Genomic DNA, 19,814 nt, shown 5'->3' on the forward strand with positions numbered 1-19,814 from the left:
TCGTAGCTTAATGACTGCAGGACAACTTTTCCTAAATGAAGAAATAAGAATTATTTTGCTGCAAGCTCCTTGCAAGCTCCTTGCAACATTGAAAGAGACAACCTACTCATCGAACATTTTAAGATCTTGAAGCAATGCACAGTCAAGTGGAAAAATCACCACATTCTCAAGGCTTGTTTCAAAGTCTCTCAAAGTAAATCAATTATTGATTTTTTTTCAGACTAAAAATTGCAGTTTATCAAACCTACACATCCTGTATGTTCAAATGCATCTTCTGAAGTTGCAGCACATGATTAGCCTTTAAAAATAGGCACATGGTCATGGAAAAGACTGGAAAGAGTGATGTGGGTAAAAGAAAAGGGGATGTAGATCCAAAGGTACAATTCCACCCAAGAAGGTGGGAGCAAAGAAGGGATGCGAAAGCAGTAGAAGCTGACAAGTTCCAGATGTTAGACTATGGGAAGGTTCACTGGAGGGTGCACTGAGGATGACAAAAACGACACAAAAAACAGAGGGTATTACACGTGGGAAGTGCATCCGGCTTCCGCCAGATACAGCTGAACCAGACATGGTCAAAGCGCCAGAGGACCCACCCTGCACCCCAGACGGCAAAGGAATTGTCACTGAGAGGTAAGATGTCTCACATTTAAGAGTTGTTGATAGGTGGTGCGATGGATGTTGAGGTGCTGGCCAAGATTAGTGACTAAAAGTAGTAAAATGCCCCTTTTTGACATGTTCACCCCCACTTTTTTCCTGGCATCTGATGCAATTTGAAGCACACTGGGTTCCTGCTATCCAGGCCCCCAGGGCCAGATCTCTTTCCCTAAAACTGTACAATTGTTCCACCAAATGGCAATACCTTTAGCATCCCCTGTAAGTCCCTAGTAAATGGTACTAGGGCAAGGAGGCTAAAGAGGGTCCCTAAGGGATGCAGCATGTATAGTGCCACCCTAAGGGACTCCTGAGTACCAACATGCAAACTGCCAGTGCAGAGAAAAGTGAAGACATGACATGGCAAACCTCCGGTGTGACATGCCTGCAGACACTGTATTCAGTATACATAAGTCACCCCTACAGCAGGCCATACAGCCCTAAGGCAGGGTGCACTATACTACATATGTGGACATATCTGCATCAGCAGATATGCCCCTGTGATGTCTAAGTCAATTCTTAGATATTATAAGTGAACAGGGAAGCCGCACAGGACCAATACCCGTGGTACCTGACCCCTTGCAGTAAACAGAGTGCAATCTGGACTCCCACTTTACAGAGACCGAGAAGCTATTGAGGGACATCAGCACCGAAGAGACCCTCCTGGAGTGGTTCAGCTGTCCTGTGAGACTAAAAACTGCAAGGTCCCAAGACGCACAGAGCCCAGCCGACCTTTCCACTCTGTACCCAAGCACCCAAGCACCCCAGCCCAGGTACAGATGAGCCAGGGGTGCCCCATTGTTGCCAGGAACCTTGTGACCCAAGCCCCCTGTTGGGAGCTCCCGGATTTGTCCCCAATTCCCCCTCTGCAGCCTGTTTCTAGGTGGCCCTCCTTCTTTCCACTGACATAGCGCGCACAGCTACCAACCTGACCAGTACTTCTGCACCCAGTTGCCTCAGGGCAGGTAACGAGTAACTGCTGGTGGTACTTTGGACCTTGGCCCCCTATGACCCTTTCTACCAAAGGAGACCTGCCCAGAAGCCGACCGTAAATAACTGTATGCAACATATGCCTTTTCTCCAACAGGGAAAAATTGCAAATTCTTGGTATGATAATTTATATAAAAACACAACTTATTTTTCTAAATTAGTCTGGGATTTATTCTCGAGTGTGTCTCTCATTTATTGCCCCTGTGAGTACAACAAATGCTTAGCACTGCCGAATAATAAGCCTAAACTGCTCGCTCACACTAACACAAAAGAAAGCATTTAGTGTTATCATTTTTGCCACAGTAAACCAATAAGGGTTGCCTGGACTCTTTACACAGTTTACTTCATTTTGGTCCACCATATAAAGAGCCAGCTTCCTACAGTGGGCAATGGAACTGTAGGATATTTGCAGGATACGGATTAATGTGGACAACAAATCGCCCCACCAGTAAAGCTTTACAAATGTCAGTGAAGTACATCAGTTATTATAAATATTGTATCCACGGTAGCAAAATCTCAATTTGAAGCAATTTGTTGGGGCCCTGTGGTAGTTGATGGCTACTCTGCTTATTGTATGTGACTGACCTGGATTTATAAAATTATTTTCACTGCAACTTTATTTACCCTCCTTGCCCTAAAAAATGGATGATTACATGATTTTGGAGGTCTCATACACACAATGAAAGTCACTGGCAGAGCATCTGAAAGGAGTTAAAGTTCCATGCTGGGACACTCTACAAGGAGAATTGTGCAAAGCAGTCCCAAAACACTATTATTTTCACACTTTTACTCTCTGTAATACAGGCATTTTTGTTCAAAAGCTGGCTTGGAGAACCAAGTATATTTCTTTATTTTTCAAGAAAACAGTGTTCCTCTTATCAAACTCAGATTGTAAAGTTTTAGAAAAACAAGCATTTCTCTCACAACTCTTCCGGGGATTCTTAACACATGTGTGCTCCCCAGCTTCCAGTGACACTCATTACTTGTGAGAGAATTTTGAAGATGCTGGCTGTCAGGGTTAAAGATATGCATGGGGAAGTTGCGAGCAGTAATGTGCATGTGATTAAGGAAAAGAGGGAAGGGGCGTGGCCTGACGGAGCACCAAGATGGTGGTTTGATTCAGGAGCTCAGGAGTGGCCGTAATATTAATCCAGCCTAACATCAATGACTGCTGCTGAAACCTGCCGTTGCTGCCCACTGCGCCGTGGACTGAAGATAGGCAACGCTGGTGAGCAAGACTCTCCCGCCTGATTGGGGCCTCTTGCTGACAGCAGCTTGAAGCTGTCCTCAGAGGCCTGCAACGTCAGGGGTCACGGGCGAGCCTGAGGGCGAGGCTGCGACGATGCTGAGCAAAATCGTGGTTGGTGCAGGTGCCTGCCAAACGCGGCGCAACAGTGAAAGACTTCTTGGCCCCCCGTGTGGCTGAAATTCCATCCACATGCATGGCAGTGAGCCTCCCTTACAATCCCCAACCGCCTGGCTACTTCGTTCCCCAGGACCCTCCCTCACAGTGAGCAGCGGCCTGCAATGTCGGAGTACAGAGAGATTGCTCACAGGCCACGGGGTGAAACGCTAGGCAGGACTCCCACGTGGACAATGAACGGGAACCCTCTCATTAAAAACGGCCTGACGCTACAACAGATATCAGCAAAATGCCAGGAAAATAAGACATATTGCACTGGAAAGAGCCAACACAAAACGCTAACTGGTGGCTGGCCCACTGCCCGAATCCCCATTGTATGGTGGGGCGGGTGAAGTCAGTCTCATGCCTGAATTGAATAGTTACAAGACAGATGCTGTTTCACTCCGGCCCACCTACACTCATCTCACTGCCCTACGATCAAGACACTCTTGCTTACTCAATATTAATTCCACTGCCTCTCTGGAACACAAGTGTTGGGCGGGCCTTTTTGCACTCCATGGGTTGTGGTGACCCCAAACAGCGGCAGCTCACCTTTCAGACCACAAAAACCCCAAGGAGGGTGGGCAGTGAAGACTCCTCATGCAGTGGTATTCCAAGCCCCGACAACCCACCAGACTCTGAGCAGCCCACTATGAATGGTGCGGCGGCCATCATGGCGGAGCTGTGTGCTGGTTTTAAAGCCATAGACGCGCAATTTGACACCCTGGTGTCCCGACTGGATACTATACATGGCCACCTGGAACAGCAGGAGAACCGTATCGACATTGCGGAGCTTTGCATTTTGGAGGTGGAGGTTGCGCAATTGGCTATTATCAAGCGATTAGAATGAACAGAACACCTCCTTAAGATAACAGCGGCCAAAGCAGAAGACCTGGAGGCCAGGTCACGAAACAACAACTTGCCAAATCCACCAACACAGGCCCTAAGGAGGCATAGGTGGAACAACTTCTTGTGGAGCACTTTGGAGGAGACAGCTTCTCTGCCACATTCGCAGTCGAAAGGGCCCACAGAGCGGTTGCTACGATATCGGGGCCCGGTGCTCCACTGCAACTCGTTATAGCCCGGCTTCTAAACTACCATGACCGGGACGTTGCATTGCGCAAGGTCAGGGACATAGAAGAACTTCAACACAAGGGAATGCCGCTCTCCCTCTTTCCCGATTTTACACCAATAGTCCAGGAGGCTCGACGCAAATTTAAAGATATAAAACGGACATTGAGAAGAGCGAACATTCGATACGCATTGCTCTATCAGGCATGGCCATTTTCAGATCAATGGTAAAACCCACATCTTTGAGACACCTGCAGAAGCCACTGAGTTTTGGAAGAACCACAAGCCGACCTCAAATTCATCCCCCGGGAAATTAACTACAATTCCTCAGTCTACAGCTACCTCGATGAAGGGACCCGATAGACACGTACTCACTGACAATGAGCAACTGATATGATGAAATATCTTTATTGGTGAATTTTCTCTCTTTTATTCAATAATAGCTGCACTAGTTCTGCTTCAATAACTGTGCTAATCTAAGCTGCCCACTCTGGGAGTTGCCTCCCCCCTAGGAGATCTCCTACGTTTTTCGGATACAGGTTGGGTGGTTATTCGATGTGGGTGGAGGGTGGTGGGTTGGATGTTCTCTTTTATATTATGGCGCATGTTGGTTTTATGCAGGATGTTGCACATTACACTTGCTGGCTGCACGACATCTTATATATGGATTCCCCTCTTTGCACACCATCATGTCTGCTAGGACATGACCATATGGGAACGCGGGGGCTCTTGAGTTGAAATGCATGTCATGGAACGTGAGAGAACTATCCAACACCCGTAAAGGGAGACAGGTACTAGCCCACCATGTCAGACACAAGATACGAGAACCACAGCGCTCCTCTCTCAGATAATCGTTTCGCCGCTACCTGGGGAATTAACCGATTTTTTGCCAGTTGCAGCACCTACTTCCATGGAGTATGCATTTTATTTCAGAAAACAATACAATTTACGGCCCACACACTGATCAAGGACTAATGATCAATGTATACGCACCTAATGTAGATACCTGCTGAATTTTTACCAACATTTCCACTCACATTTCCAATCTTCACATCAACTGCATTATTTTGGGGGGTGACTTCAATCTCACACTGCAACCCACTCTTGACACTACAGGTACAGGACATGTTACTAAATTACTCTCCGCAAAAGAACTCACAGCCCTGATACGAACCCACTTATTGTCCAATGCTTGGCGGCATCAGCACCCTGCTGATGCTGGATTCTCATTTTATTCGGTGCCACATGGTACATAGTCTCAGATAGATCACTGGTACCTGACACCTGATCTCTTGCTCCATGGACTATCAACGGACTCTGCCCGGACGCTATCGGAACATTCACCGGTGCTAATGTCACTGACAATTCCCGGCATTACACGACCATACAGACCCTGGCATTTCTCAACTGACGTACTGCTTGATGCCATTTTAAAAAGCGAGATAAACAAGGCTATTGTTAAATATTTCCAGCTCAACACGGGCTAGGTGCCTCACTACGCCACTCTATGGGAAGCATTTAAAGTGTATATTCATGGCATCTGCATAACCAAATAGGCGGCTGTCTTGCGTACCATTCGGCGCAATCGTGACGTGGCAGAGAGGGCACTGAGAGACCTTGAAGCTCGTACCCTGTCGGGCGACCCACCTCCTTCCTTACATCAACATGCGTAGCTTCTGGTGGAATTCTAAGAGCTCGCTGCCCATGAAAGTGCCTGCTAATGGGATATATACGCGGGCCCGGGTATACAATGAGGGGGAGAGAACGGGGCGGACATTGGCCAGGCTACTTAGCCCCAGACACCAGACCTCATACATTACTCAGTTGCAACCAGACGATGGCACTCACATCACTCAAGGGGCGGACATAATCTCAACTTTTTTTTCCATACTAGACTCGCTTGTACACTATGTGCTCCCCACCAGTGGATACCACTCTCTCCAACTATTTAGCGGAGGTGACGATGGTCTGGATTGAAGAGGGCCAACGTCAATTTTTTGCCTCTCCCATAAACGCCAATGAAGTATCCCAGACCATAGACGACATTGATGGCGCCCGTGCCCCAGGCACAGATAGACTCACAGGCATATTCTATATGACATACAAAACCCTACTAATTCTGCACCTACTAGAGGTTTATGCGGAGGCATTGGAATCGGGGACACTCCCTCCCACGATGCGAGAGGCTATTGTTTCTTTACTACTTAAGCCAGGTAAGCCACCTGATAGATGTGCCTCTTACAGGCCCCTACCCATACTAAACCAAGACAATAAGATTTTAGCTAAGGTGCTCGCGACACACATATCGCTTTTAATTGACTAAATTATCCCCCCTCTTCAGATGGCTTTGTTCTGAACAGGTCAACCTCCGTCAACTTGTGTGCAATACTCGTGGTAATCAATCAAATCAAACCTGAAGTCCCTGCTGCTGCGATTTTATTGGACGCTGAGAAAGCCTTAGATTCCCTGGAGTGGCCGCTCCTCTATGCAACACTTAGCAAATTAGGCTTCCCCCGTGTCTTTTGAGACCTGGCCCGTCTTCTCTACACCACTCCTGTGGCTCGGCTCCGAGTCAATAGAGAACTTACAGATCAATTCCCTTTGTCGTGAGGCACCAGACAGGGCTGTCCGCTCTCGCCCCTACTAATTATCATTGCTATGGACCCGTGGTGCGGCATCTCCAGGAGCTACATCGCCAGCAGGGCCTCAGGTTTCACTGTGGTCCTCTCTTGACCTCTCTAAATGAAGATGATGTGCTTCTGTTTGTATGTGACCTGAAAACAACCTCCCTCCCCTCCTCCAGGAGGTGGTACGATTCAGAGTCTTCTCTGACCTCCATATCAAATGAGCCAAGACCAACATATTCCCCTTGACGAACGCTACGCTCCCCTTCACACTAGACTTCCCTTTGCGCTGGTGTGATGACCCTCCTCTGTATCTCGATATTACACTGCATCGCACAGCATCTGAAGTCATCCGCCTTAACTATGGCACTGCAATCAACCGATTATCAACGCAAATTGATGAATGGATAGCACTCCCATTGTCGATCGCCCTTAGAATAGCCATCTTTAAGATGGTTGTGATGCTCTGTTTCTTATATCTGTTTTTAAATATTCCCATCCAACTCACATCTAAAACAATATAAACTCTTCGGAGTATGATAATCAGGCTGGTCTGGGCCGGCGTGCAGGCCCGCATAAGATGGCAAACACTCACAATGCCCTTTGCACGGGGGATAGGGATCCAAACATTGCATCTAACATGCTGGGCTTGGGAAAGACTTCTCCGATATCTGAAAGCAAATTGCCTTTACTCTCCACACTTTCTGCTACCGAACAATCAGTGGTTATCCCTGACCACTGAAAGACTGACCAAGTACACGCTCTCCCGATGTGGGCTCCGCACTATGTTGTTGGTGTTGTTGAACTACCTGCCACTGTCGTGCTTTATGTTACTACCAATCCTATATATTATGCACTGTATGTACTGTGGCAATTCTTTATGAAAAAATACAATAAAAACAGTTTTTTTTAAAAGGAGCAGAGGGATGAGGTGTCTAGAGTAAGTCTTGGGAAGAAAAGGAAAAGTTACAAGGGAGGCCTATATGTTTAAGAGTGGCTGTGTAGGACACACCTCCTAATAGCCTTAGATTCACGCCAGAAAATCTAATTGCAGGAAGTGTGGATATATGGGGCATTATGCACAGATATGCAGAGAAAGAAAAGTTGAGCATACTCAAGAGATCCGTGATGAGAATAAGAACGGTGTTTTTGCAAGTTAAAGTGTTGTAATGTTAATAAGTAGCTTAATGAAACTCTAGAATGTCAGTAAATTCTGGACAAAGAGACATTATTAGTTTTAGCTGACCTGGTACATTGATTGGTACAGTCATGAGAAGAATCAGGAATTGTTATCCACAGATATTAATCCTGGTGAACAAGATCAATTTAAGAGGTATGCTGGGCAATAGTATGATTCAGAAATAAAAATACAGTAGGTAATGGTAAGAACCCATTAATTTGTATTCGTATTCACCTTGTGTTTCATTATCTACATTTGAGTGTAGACACGAGCCGGTACTGATGCAGCACTTTCTTGACCCTAATGGGGTGAGTTATGTCTTGGACCTCTCCCGTTTGCTACGCAGTGTGCTTTTGCAGCATACCATATAATATTTTACAGATGTGACATAGAAGACATGACTGTCCCATGGAAAATGCTGAGCTAGTCAAAGAAAAATGGGTTAAATTATTTGAGTCATGTGCTAGATGGAGAAGAGATCAAGCCTACACTTGATCTGGTAGAAGAGATTGTAAAGGCCCAAAAACCAAAAGAAAAGAAGGATGTTTAATAATGTATGGGCCTAGAAGAATATTGCTGTGTCGAAACGTTTTCCAAGATTGTTTTCCTTTGATAGAGAAAGAGGAGGTGATGGCATCAACCCAGAAAAGTGGCAAGACTTTTGAGACGATCAAAGATAAAACTGTGATAGCTGCGTAGCTGGAGTAATTTAAATTTAAAGAGGAGAAGTTTGTTAGTAGATGATGGGAGTAACGGGTGTTTTGAGGCAAAGTTATCCTAAATGGTTGATAACGCAAAAATGGTTTTAGCAATTTTTTTCATGGTGATAAAATGAACAGAAGTACTCTAACTGTAAGAGAAACTGTGTGGTGGTGTCAGGTGAGGACACATTTCAAATTATTTTTGTGGAGAGATCATAAACCTATGATTTGTTTCAATTTATAGGCTTAGGAAGGGCAACAAAGACTCTCAAGGTGGGTGGCAGGTTTGCTTGAGTTTAACATACAGACAATTTGCTTGGGATGAGAAGCAGGGCAACTATTTGTTGTAGCTAACCACTGTTAGGGATTTTGATGCCTTGAAGGTTTCTGAATCATTGGGGATATGGGGTTGGTAGGAGGCAATTTGTCATGATGAGTGGAATCTGGTCACTAATAATAATGAATTGCTTACAGAGGTTAGCAAGTATGTTGTAGACGCTGGCCCAATAAAAACGTGTAAAGAAGGTTTCAGGCATTTTGGGAGATGATTTGAATGGTAGATGGAAGATAATGAGCTGGATGAAAGTGATACCCCCAAAGGGGATGAGAGACAAATTGATTTATGTGACCCATGAAGGTCAACTGGCCAGGAGTTTGATGATGGGGGAGATCTAGAGACCATCTTGTAGAAGGAGCGGTGCGGAAATGTTTCCATTGTACGGCTAGGGATAAACCCAGACCATTAATAAAGCACCTTTGTTGTCTGCAAGTGTTTTGGAGAATGCTGTTTGTGTCAGTGTTAAGAACACAAGATTAGTAACTGAATTTGAACCCTGTTGCATGTAAATCATCTTTTCAATGGTTGAACGGAAGGCTGGCAATAACACATTTTTTTCTGGTTTAAGTGAAATTGAAGGGGAAGGTTGAAGAGATAGGGGAAAGAATCATCCAAAGAGTACAGAATCATTACAAGTGCACAAATTATTAACAAAATTCTAAGTATATATGATATTGACTACAATCTTACAGTGAGGTGGTCACGTAATTCAAATATCAAGCTTCTCAAAGTGAGATCACAACATACAGTTGATCACAACAATCTGTGGGGTTGGTGAATACTTAAAACGGAACAACCCAGATATCACCACAACATCCGCAAACAGATGGGAAGGATAGCTTACCTCAAAGGACAAGTGCCGCATCCCAAGTCCACACTGCTGCACTTCAAGGCTTGAGCCACCTCCCTGCAGACTCCGTCATCACTGAGCAGAACGCAGTGTGGGACGGTGAACACTGCCTTTCGCACCTCACACCATGCATCAAGGAAGGTGGGAAAGTCTTGCCAGCTGAAGAACTCATTCCTTCCGAGCCTATCCCCCATCAGCCAACCTGCAGTCTTGGAAGATTCCTTTCCCCGTCGCACAAGTGCGCTATCAGAAAAGAGAATGCATGTGCCAAAAGAAAGATTGTTTTAAAACTGTTTAGAAATACATCACTAATACTGTCAACAAGGCTGGGGGTGCAGCTCGGCTGTATAATTTTTTTATTCCAAACCTTTTTATTGTGTTTTTTTGCAATTAAACAGATATGGCTTATACACAGTGTGTACATCTTATACAAAGAAAGACATTGGAAGTAACAGAAATGATGCATTTCCCCAAGGCATGGTAGAGCAGAACTCACTACAATAGAGGTCAACTTGGTTATATAGGTACCAAGGAAGCTTGAATCCAACATCTAGGGTGCTCAGCCGTACAGCTTCGATAATTGGCTAACATGTGGATTACATTGAGCCCGCCATTGGCCCCATATCTGTTTTGTTTAGACGGACATCGTGGTGCCCTATACACCGTCCTTTCAAGGATGCAACAGTGATCCACACCAGTTCGCCATTCCCTCAAAGTGAGGTGGTGTTGGGCCCTCCAGTGTATTGCCATGCCACGCTAGGCCACCAAGTAGCCAACATCGATACCACAGAGTTGGGCCAGGGTGCCACGCAGGTCTTCCATATTTCCAAAGAGGGCAATTTGGGATTATAAATCATCCCTCACTGGATTTGTTTCCAATATGGTTGAGTGGCCGGACACACCCAGGTTATGTGAAGAAGGGTTCCTCGTGAGGACTGGCATCTAGTGCAGGTAGGAGAGGGGTATGATTTCTTTTCGATACGGTACAGGTATACGGTATATGAAGCTTAATGAGTCTGAGCCTAGCTGAGATAGCGAGTATACGAGGGGCCATTTTTGCCTCCCTCCAGTCTTCATTGTCTACAGGGGCCTATGTCTGTGTTCCATTAAACCTCTGCACTGCCTTCCGATAAAAAAGGCGCTCCTTTTTCAAACTCCTGTGTCTAGTTCACAAGTCCCTTTTTGGAAACGGGCTGTTTGTGGTACAAGATTCAGTTCTATACTCCCACAGGTAACTTTAGATCCAGAGGGCAGTCATTACGTCGCCCCCGTCGCAATCGTACTGTTAGATATGGAGGCAGATCCTTTTCATATTTGGCACCCTATCATTGGAACAAATTACCTTTGTGCAAACTCCTCAAAACCTGGCTCGTTTACTTTGCTGTTTTAGAGTGCTCCAGCCTGAGTGGCCCCTTTGGGGGTGATTTGTTTGTGCTTCGTAAATAAAATATAACTAACATGCCAATAATAAAGACAGCATTGGGTCTAGTACACGAGCCAGTAGCGTGTGGTAAATCTGTGCAATGTGTTTCTTCGCCAAGGGTTCCATAGTTAATCTGACTACTAATGAGCTAGATTCTGGCAGGCATAGTAAGCGGTAGAGTAGGAGGTCCAGCATGTACCAAAGTTGGAGGGAAACACAATTGAGACTTGTGCAACTGAAAGTTAATTTGCTGTTCCTTGGAGAAGTGTGGTGCAGCGGCCAGGGCAGTTGACCTCGGAGCACAGGGCTCACAGCTCCAGCGGCAGACCAGCTCAGCACCATGTGACTCTGGGCAATAGCTCACTTAATTTCCATTGCAAAGAAAACGAAGTGTGCTGCTCATACGGATGCTCTCGAATGTGTACGCCGGTCTCTAAAGGATCAAGTCCAGACTTTCCTTTTGACTCCAGACCGGCGAAGCCACTCGCCAGCTGCAGAGCGAGGAGGACGCTGCTACCCTCCCTTGCAGCTTCATTGTTTTTGCGGACAGCACCTCGATCCCGGCCGGCGGCTCCTGCGGCCCCCCGCGGTCTCAGTGCAGCCTACAGTGCGAGCGAGGAAGAGGTCGCATAGCTACCCTGTGAGCTTGCCGAGTTTGCTTCTAACTGCTGCCAGAAAAGCGGACCTGCCGATTGCCCGGTGGAGCAGGTGGGATGGCTGCTTAAACTCCCCTACAGCCGTGCTGAGCCGCTGCTGAGCCCGGGACAGGGACTTGTTGCTCCTGTGGTGTGGATCTTTGCCGCTCTTTCCCCCCGTGGTGGCCGTAGGGAGCAGCCGGTCCCGGACAGGAGCTCTCGAGACCCGGAGACGCCGCTGAGTGCTCCGAGCTGGTGCGGATTACAATCCTGCGCACTAACCCCGAGAGAGGGGGGGGGGGGGGGGAGAGAGGCTGTCGTGGCTCTCAAGGACGCACTCACGATTTTGAGGGGCTGCAACTGGTAACTGGAGCCGGCACCCTCGGCCAGCAAGGACAGCAAGGACAGCCACTACAACAGCTAGCACCCGCTACGCGATCCTTTCTGCACCTTTTAACAGTCTCCCTGCCTGCCCGCTCTTCCCACGGCTCCTCCAGCTTCAGCTTTAGCTACGGTGTTTGGAGCAGCAGTAGAGGATATCGAGCGATCAGACTGCGGGGGGGCCGTGCCTGTGACGTCGCTGTTGCCATCGCTGGTTGTTGCTAGCGGGAAGAAAGCGGGAGACCGAGGAGCCGGAGCCCACAAGCAGGTAGCCCATTTAACCACCCCAGTTTTCCCCCACTTAAATCACTGCTTGGCTGGGAGGCGGTGCATGGTGCTGCCCGCCGTGATTCTTCCAGCGATTCTAGTTTTCCGCGTCTTCCGACACACCGCAACAGCAGCAGGTCTAGCGCGAAGAAAGCACGAAGCGGAGTAAAAGTAAAGCAAAGTAAAACACCAAGCACCAAGCATTACAACCCAGCAGCTGGAGATGCGCTCAGGAAAAACCAGAGGAGCGCCTCCACCCAAATCAAAGCACAAAGCCAAGGAGGAATCCACTGTTTTTACCACAGCCCTCCTTAGCAGGCCGTCGTCTGAATTCGATCCACTAAGTGGCAGAGACCCAGACTTCTTATGCGAGCCTGCACCCTCGAAACCCCCTAAAGTCCCTGCGAGTGCAATCCATCTTGAGTCAAGTGTTGTGTCAACAGCGACTCCGAATAAACATACAGTACCAGCCTCGGACGCTGAGTGGAAAAGAGATATCACAGCTCCTCGCATGACCCAAACAAGGTCCCACTTAGGCCAAAACAGTAAAAAACGGGCTCTGATTACCGACTTTCTAAAAGTCGCCACCAAAATCACCCCGGAAAATCTACACTATAACAACCCTAAGACTTCGCATTGTAATAAATTAATCCAACCTACTATAGCCTTCACAAGCGAGGCCCCCATGGGTCCCTCATGGGATGGAACAACCATAAGGAGCGAGGACGACAGGAGTGGCTGGAAAGCAACACCTAAAACAACCACTGTAGTCCCAAGTCTTCAAACTCTATCTTCTAACGCACTTCACTCTTTGGATCTGCACCTAAAACCAACACCCGTCGTAACCGAGGCACAAATTCACCATCATATTCAGTCGTCCAAGTCTTTCTCAGCATCCTCTTGCTTGAAGTCACCACTCTCACCATCACTCTTATTAGGCTCTCAACGACGGCGCTATCAATCTTCAATCGACTTCAAACACCATGAGTCCTTTTGGCAACCTGATTATGCTATCTGGCGGTTGCCACTTTGAAGCGCATGAGCCTAACAATCGCAATACAAATAGCAGAGACAGGCCAGTACAATCATTATATCAGCGGGAAGTTGTACATAACAAACTCCAACATCCCAGCCAATTTGAATCACTGGAGGAGTCGTTTTTTCAGCCCAACACTCACAGATCCACCCCTGCTCCGTCACTTTTTCAATTCAAGTGCATAAGTACAAGGGGCCCATCTTGCACGCCACCCAGACGCCAGTGTCAGAGCAATCGGCTTTCAGCCCCCTCCAGTAACAAGGATTACCATGTTCAAGTTCCCAACGAAGAAATCAGCTGTTCTCCAACACCTTCCGTCTGGCCACTCCTGCTCAACACCCTGGACACAATTAGCAAAGCTATGACCCTCCACGCCAATAAGCTTGACACCCATGTAGATCTTTTAAACATTTTAGCCATTCACGTCCAGGGGATTGAACAAAAAATACATAGCTTCAACGAGATGATCACTAAGGTTCAGCGAGATCAAGAGACCACCTATCAATTGCGCCACTGCCACTGCACTCAAATTATCGACAAACTTGCAGCAGTCCCAATCTTACTAACAGACCTTTTGGGCACCACCAAGGAAGCCCTCTCGAACAATTCTCCCGAGGCAGGGCAAGTTGATAAGGATTTACTGGTAAAGGATATGGCACGGTCCAGGCCCATGGAAGGACAACTAATCGGCTGCACGGGCCCATCTTCATCGCCAGTTTTAGTAAATACACCAGCACCTCTGGCCGCACTTGCTCATGATAACTCTAATACCTCGGCCTCTCAGTTCTCCGATAATCACCATCATTCTCCAGGAAGGCGGATTAAACCAACTAAGCCACTAACTAAGCGGGAGAAAAAACGCCTTAGAAAAGCAAGAAAAAGCAAACAATCAAGTCATTTAACCAATGTAATTACTGTTCCACCAGAAGAGGGAAGGAAACAAAATACCAACGACGAGGTCCCATATACTTCGGTAGCAACAAGCAACAAGGAATCTCTAATCGCCCCACTTGATTCTGCCATTACACCAAGCAGCCCGAATTACACTGAAATCAAACAAACGCTGCCAGACAATCTACACAGTTTATTTAAACTACCAACTAAGAAAGAGAAGCAACATCTTAATACCTCGCCAAAACTAACAGCAAACTCTGTATTTTTGCCCAGGACTGAACTGTACTATGCAACTATAACGAGCCCCAGTGTGGAAAATACGCTAGTAGACAATGTCCGGAAAGATTGTAGTAACTCAGGTAAAATTGAAAAAAAAAAGCATAAGCCGAGTCCGGGACGTATCGTCATCACAAATACAAAGGCCAATAAAACTCCGACACTAGACAATACTAATGTCTTCCCGTATCTGCCTTTGATGCTTCCTGGGCCTACTGAGGGAGCACCTAAAATGGAACACGGCTCTGAACACGCGCCGCAGTCCGAGATCTTTCCAGATAACAAAATATTGGACTTTATCCCCCACTACGTCTCAAGGGGCAACCATGACTTCCTTAACAGAAGTGTTCTGTTGAAGTTATTCAAGGCTCTGCCCACTCTGAGCCACATTAACTCCAGGGACATTAAAAGCATAGGGTTCTACCAGAACCAGCATTCAGTGGAACTCCAAGAATCAACAACCGCCACGTTCATTGACTCCACGTCACTGAGCAAATCTGGCAGCAGAGGGTTTCATTTGGAAACTGGGGTATTGAGTTAAAAAAGATCGACCCCCCACGTTATCCCAGTCCATTACACATGCCAAATCAACCAGCGGGCCTGTTAAAAGGTGCAAAGGCCCGGATAACCGAAGTCTTTTTCCTGGCATAGACTCCACGGTTAGGACAATCACAATCACCTTTGTTCAACCTGAAGCCAGTCAGCCCATCGGACTCCGGCACTTTAATATGCCTGGAATCTCCCAAACCAGGGCATGAAAAAATCCACAAGTCGCCACAAATTCACCTAAAGGCTACCAAATCTGCTCCTGGAACGTGTTCGGCCTTGGGACAAAATTAGAAGACCCTGACTTCATGGAGTTTATAACACAATACAAAATACTCCTCTTCCAGGAAACCTGGTTAATAAAATCTACTCCCCTAGTAGGTTACAAGGAATTTTAGAAGCTGGCCACAAAGGGGACCAATCGAGGGAGAGCAAAAGGGGGCCTCTCCACTTTCATTTCAACCGACATTTCTGGACTCGCCGTTTCCATAGACCTGGATTCCCCCTGGATGTTATGTGTCAAACTTGACAGTGCGCCTTTCAATAGTTTACTGATTATAAATATTTACATTCATCCTGCGTCCAATCAAAAACGGGCAAGCATCGACCACTTATTTGCCTCACTTGCCACCCTAAAACTTGCTTACCCCGACGCTAACATCATTCTGTCAGGGGACTTCAACATGTCTTTATTGCAAGAAACTAATGTCAGTAGGCGGGTCACTCTGGCCAAAACTCGACACGACACCCTTGGCAAGCAATGCGCAGCTCACTTGTATGGTCTTTCCCTGCGTATGCTTAACGGGCACTGTCCAACTGATACCCCAGCGGCATATACAAGGGTCACTCAAAAGTCAGCTTCAACCATTGACTACTCTTTTATAGATCATAATCTAGCTTCCCGGATCAAAAACTTCCAAATTTTGGATAGAGCAGAGAGTGACCATCAACCGCAATTCTTCATACTCCTAAGTAATAATACAAATTCAACTCTCACTAACGCAAAGTCTCAAGAACTCCAATGCTACAATCTCAAACGCCTCATCTGGAAAAATGATAACATAAGTGACTTTATGACAACATGCATTAGCATTTTGGAGAAATTTAATCTCGAACCATCCAGCATCCGGGCCTGGGAGACATTCACCACTGAACTAAACCAAAATTGGTCCAAATTGGCTATTGGCAAAAAAGCAGGCAAACCGTTGGGGGCAGCATGGTTCACCAAAAGCCTGAGAATTCAAAAACAACAAATGAACAAAAACCTACGAAAACTAAGAACACAGGGCTCAACTCCTACTAAAGATCAATTGTTCTTAATTTCCAAAGCCAAAAAAGACCTTAAAAAAGATATCATGGCGGCCAAGAAAGTATTCCAGGAACATCTTTGGGCGAAACTCCACTACTCTTGCAAACAAAGAGACTCCAAGCCTTTCTGGGAAATCATCCACCAGTTAACTAATGGCAGGAACCGCCACCACAATTCGGACACCATGGAGGTCACATTGAGAGCCCACATCGAATCATTATATAATGAAATCTTCTCCCCAGGCACTGCTGATTGTGGCTCCCAACTCAGTAACAGAGTTACCACTGGAGATTCAACGAAATACGACTTCCCCTCTGATTCAGACTCTCCTTTACGGATTCTTAAAGAACAAGTACTGAAAGCAATAAAAAAAACTAAGATCTGAGGGTGCCCCCGGGCCTAATGGCCTCCCAAATGCCTTGTTTCGGCACAATCCACCATTCTGGGCAGATTATTTGTCCCCTCTTTTTTCGGACATTCTAACTTCTAATATGATCCCTGACTCTTGGAGGGGAAGCATTCTAAGCCCAATATACAAATCGGGTTCTCGTTCCGATCCTGCAAACTACAGACTGATCGCGTTAATTGATGTGGAGGCTAAAATTTACGCATCAAACCTGTTGGTAGATCCAGAGGACTGGGTGGCGAGAACAAATCTTATTTCCCCAACACAAACCGGATTTAGGGCTGGGATGGGCACCTTGACGAATATTTCCGCTGTAACACTCATGGCCAATCAAGCCCTTCGTACCTCAAGGCCACTCTATGTATGTTTCATCGACCTTAAAGCGGCCTATGATAAGGTCTCAAGAGCCAGGCTATGGGCAAAAATGCGCAACTGGGGCGTCCCAGCTAAGCTGCTGGAGGCTATAACCAATCTGTACTCCGAAACGTGGGTCCAGATTAGATCAGGAGACGGACTTAGCATTATTATTTATTTATTTATTTATTTGGTAGTCTTATAACACGCATAGCTGGCCCAGCAATGGGGCGTCCCAGCGCGATCAGAGACGCAAGAGAATGGCTGGACAAGATGGACATTATGCCACAGAGGGGAAGAGCCAGGTCTTAATTGCTTTACGAAAGGTCAGGTGAGTCTGGATTTCGCTAATTGAAAGCGGGAGCCGGTTCCAGAGTATCGCCGCAAGACAGCGAAATGATCGCCCTCCGGCTTTTTCTCTTGCAACCCGAGGGACAATTGCCAGCATCTGATTGGCCGATCTAAGGGATCGCTGAGGCAGATATGGTTGAAGCAGCTTGGCCAGGCCCAGAGGGGCCTGTTGAGTGAGAATTTTATGAGCGACACAAAGAGTTTTAAATTGAATTCGTCGCTCAACCGGCAACCAATGTAGTTTTGGTAGGATATGGGAGACCGATGCAGATCTCGGGAGTGCTACCAGCATCCGGGCTGCGGCATTACCAAGAAGATCCACACACTCAACGGGTTAAAACAAGGGTGCGTGTTGGCACTGTGCCTTTTTAACATTTATACCGCTGACTTGGACGAGCACCTCCGGTCTATCCAATGTGATCCCCCGAAACTTGGCACAACACCCATATCCAGCCTTGAATACGCGGACGACATCGTTTTACTGGCGCAAACACCAATTGCTTTGCAACGATTAATTACAGAACTCGGAACCTATACCACCTCGGTCCAACTGACAATCAATCATAAAAAAACTAAGGTGATGAGCTTCAACAAACATCATAAAGCTGACCGCAAATTTACCTGTATTTTGGATAAACGACCTCTGACCGAGGTGAATTCATACAAATACCTTGGCTTCCAAATTGATCGCAAACTTATTTTTAAGACTCACGTGTCCCAAAGCCATACGGAATCCAAACAGCTGCAGTTTGCCTTTAAAACTTTAAAAAACAAACTTGCAGGCGGCTCCACTGGGCACCTATTAAAGGTTATAGCAGCATAATTCTTGCCTTCCATCTCATATGGCACAGATATCTTGAATGGCAAGGATGCTATAGGCCTGAATTTGGAACAGTCAATCCTTTTTAAGAAACTGTTTGCAATCCCCCGCCACATTCCACAAGCCCAAATTCGACTCGAGTATGGTTTGAAAAATCAGATCCCTGACAAACAAGGCATACTAGCCAAGTACTATTGGAGGATGCGAGATGCAGAGGAAAACACACTCGCGCGTTATTGTTGGGCGGAAATTGAAAAGCAAGCTAGCTTCAAAAATTCAATTTTCGAAGCTCTGAGGGCCTCCCTCTCAGCATTGAAGTTAGAGGAGGCATGGCTTACAGCACCCACCTACTCTTGTTTTAAACCATTGGTCAACAAAGCCATAAAACGGCATTCCATATTACTAGACAAAATTGCCTTAGCAAAAAACAAACACGCCTGGGCCGTGATCCAGTCATACCAGAGGCTGCAACCCCAACCCTACCTGCTGGATCATTTTTCGGACCAGAAAAAACACTTTTTTACTTTACTAAGGCTAGGGTCATACCCATCAAAGGACCTGACCCCAAAATGGAAACACGTATGGCAATCAAAGGAATGTCGCCTGTGTGGAGCTTGGGATGAGTCCTTACTGCATCTACTTTGTATCTGCCCCGCCTTGGCAGAAATGCGCAAAAAGGAGCTTCGGGAGATCTTTAGGAAGGAACAAATAAGAACTTGTAGAGCAGCAGTGATTTACTGTCTCACGGGCTCATCCATCCCATTGTCCTGCAGAGCCATAAACTTTTTGAAAAATGCAGCAAGAGATTTGGCCAACACAGAACCCGTTAACCAACTTGCGCAGCATTAGAATACGTGGTTTTGTAACCATTGAAAGTTCTGCTTACATGTTAACTTTTTTAACTTTTTATAATAATAATCACAATGTATATCCTTGAAAGTTTTATTTATGGTGGTTTTTCCACCCTTTTATGGTTTTTTATAAAATCAAATAAAAGTACATTCTCTCTCTCTCACTTAATTTCCATGACGGACCCCAGCGCTTTGAGGCCTGTAAGGGTGAGTAGTTTGCGCTTTACAAATACTGGATTTAGATTTAGATTTTCCTTGAAGAATTTCAAAAGGTCTCCCTGCCGCACATCTCCTAGTTTGGTGAACCCAATGTTATCCCATTTCCTATAGTTGGGAGCCATACTGCTATTAGGGAGCCAGTCTCCCTACCAAACGGGGGTTTCCTAACCCAGCCTAGAATGCCACTTGATCTCTTTTAGGGCAACGCACCAGGTCATCAGGGTCATAACTGTCACCCTG

The 19,814-nt window shown here is 46.4% G+C and overlaps 1 pseudogene across 1 annotated transcript in view; it reads left to right on the forward strand.

The window, feature by feature from the left end:
* Positions 1 to 19,814, forward strand: part of LOC146809781 (uncharacterized protein ZSWIM9-like) — a 133,858-nt pseudogene that overhangs the window by 14,123 nt on the left and 99,921 nt on the right. The gene's annotated exons all lie outside the window — the stretch shown is intronic.

The sequence above is a fragment of the Triturus cristatus genome, chromosome 7, assembly GCF_964204655.1.
Source record: "Triturus cristatus chromosome 7, aTriCri1.1, whole genome shotgun sequence".
NCBI classification, from domain to species: domain Eukaryota; kingdom Metazoa; phylum Chordata; class Amphibia; order Caudata; family Salamandridae; genus Triturus; species Triturus cristatus.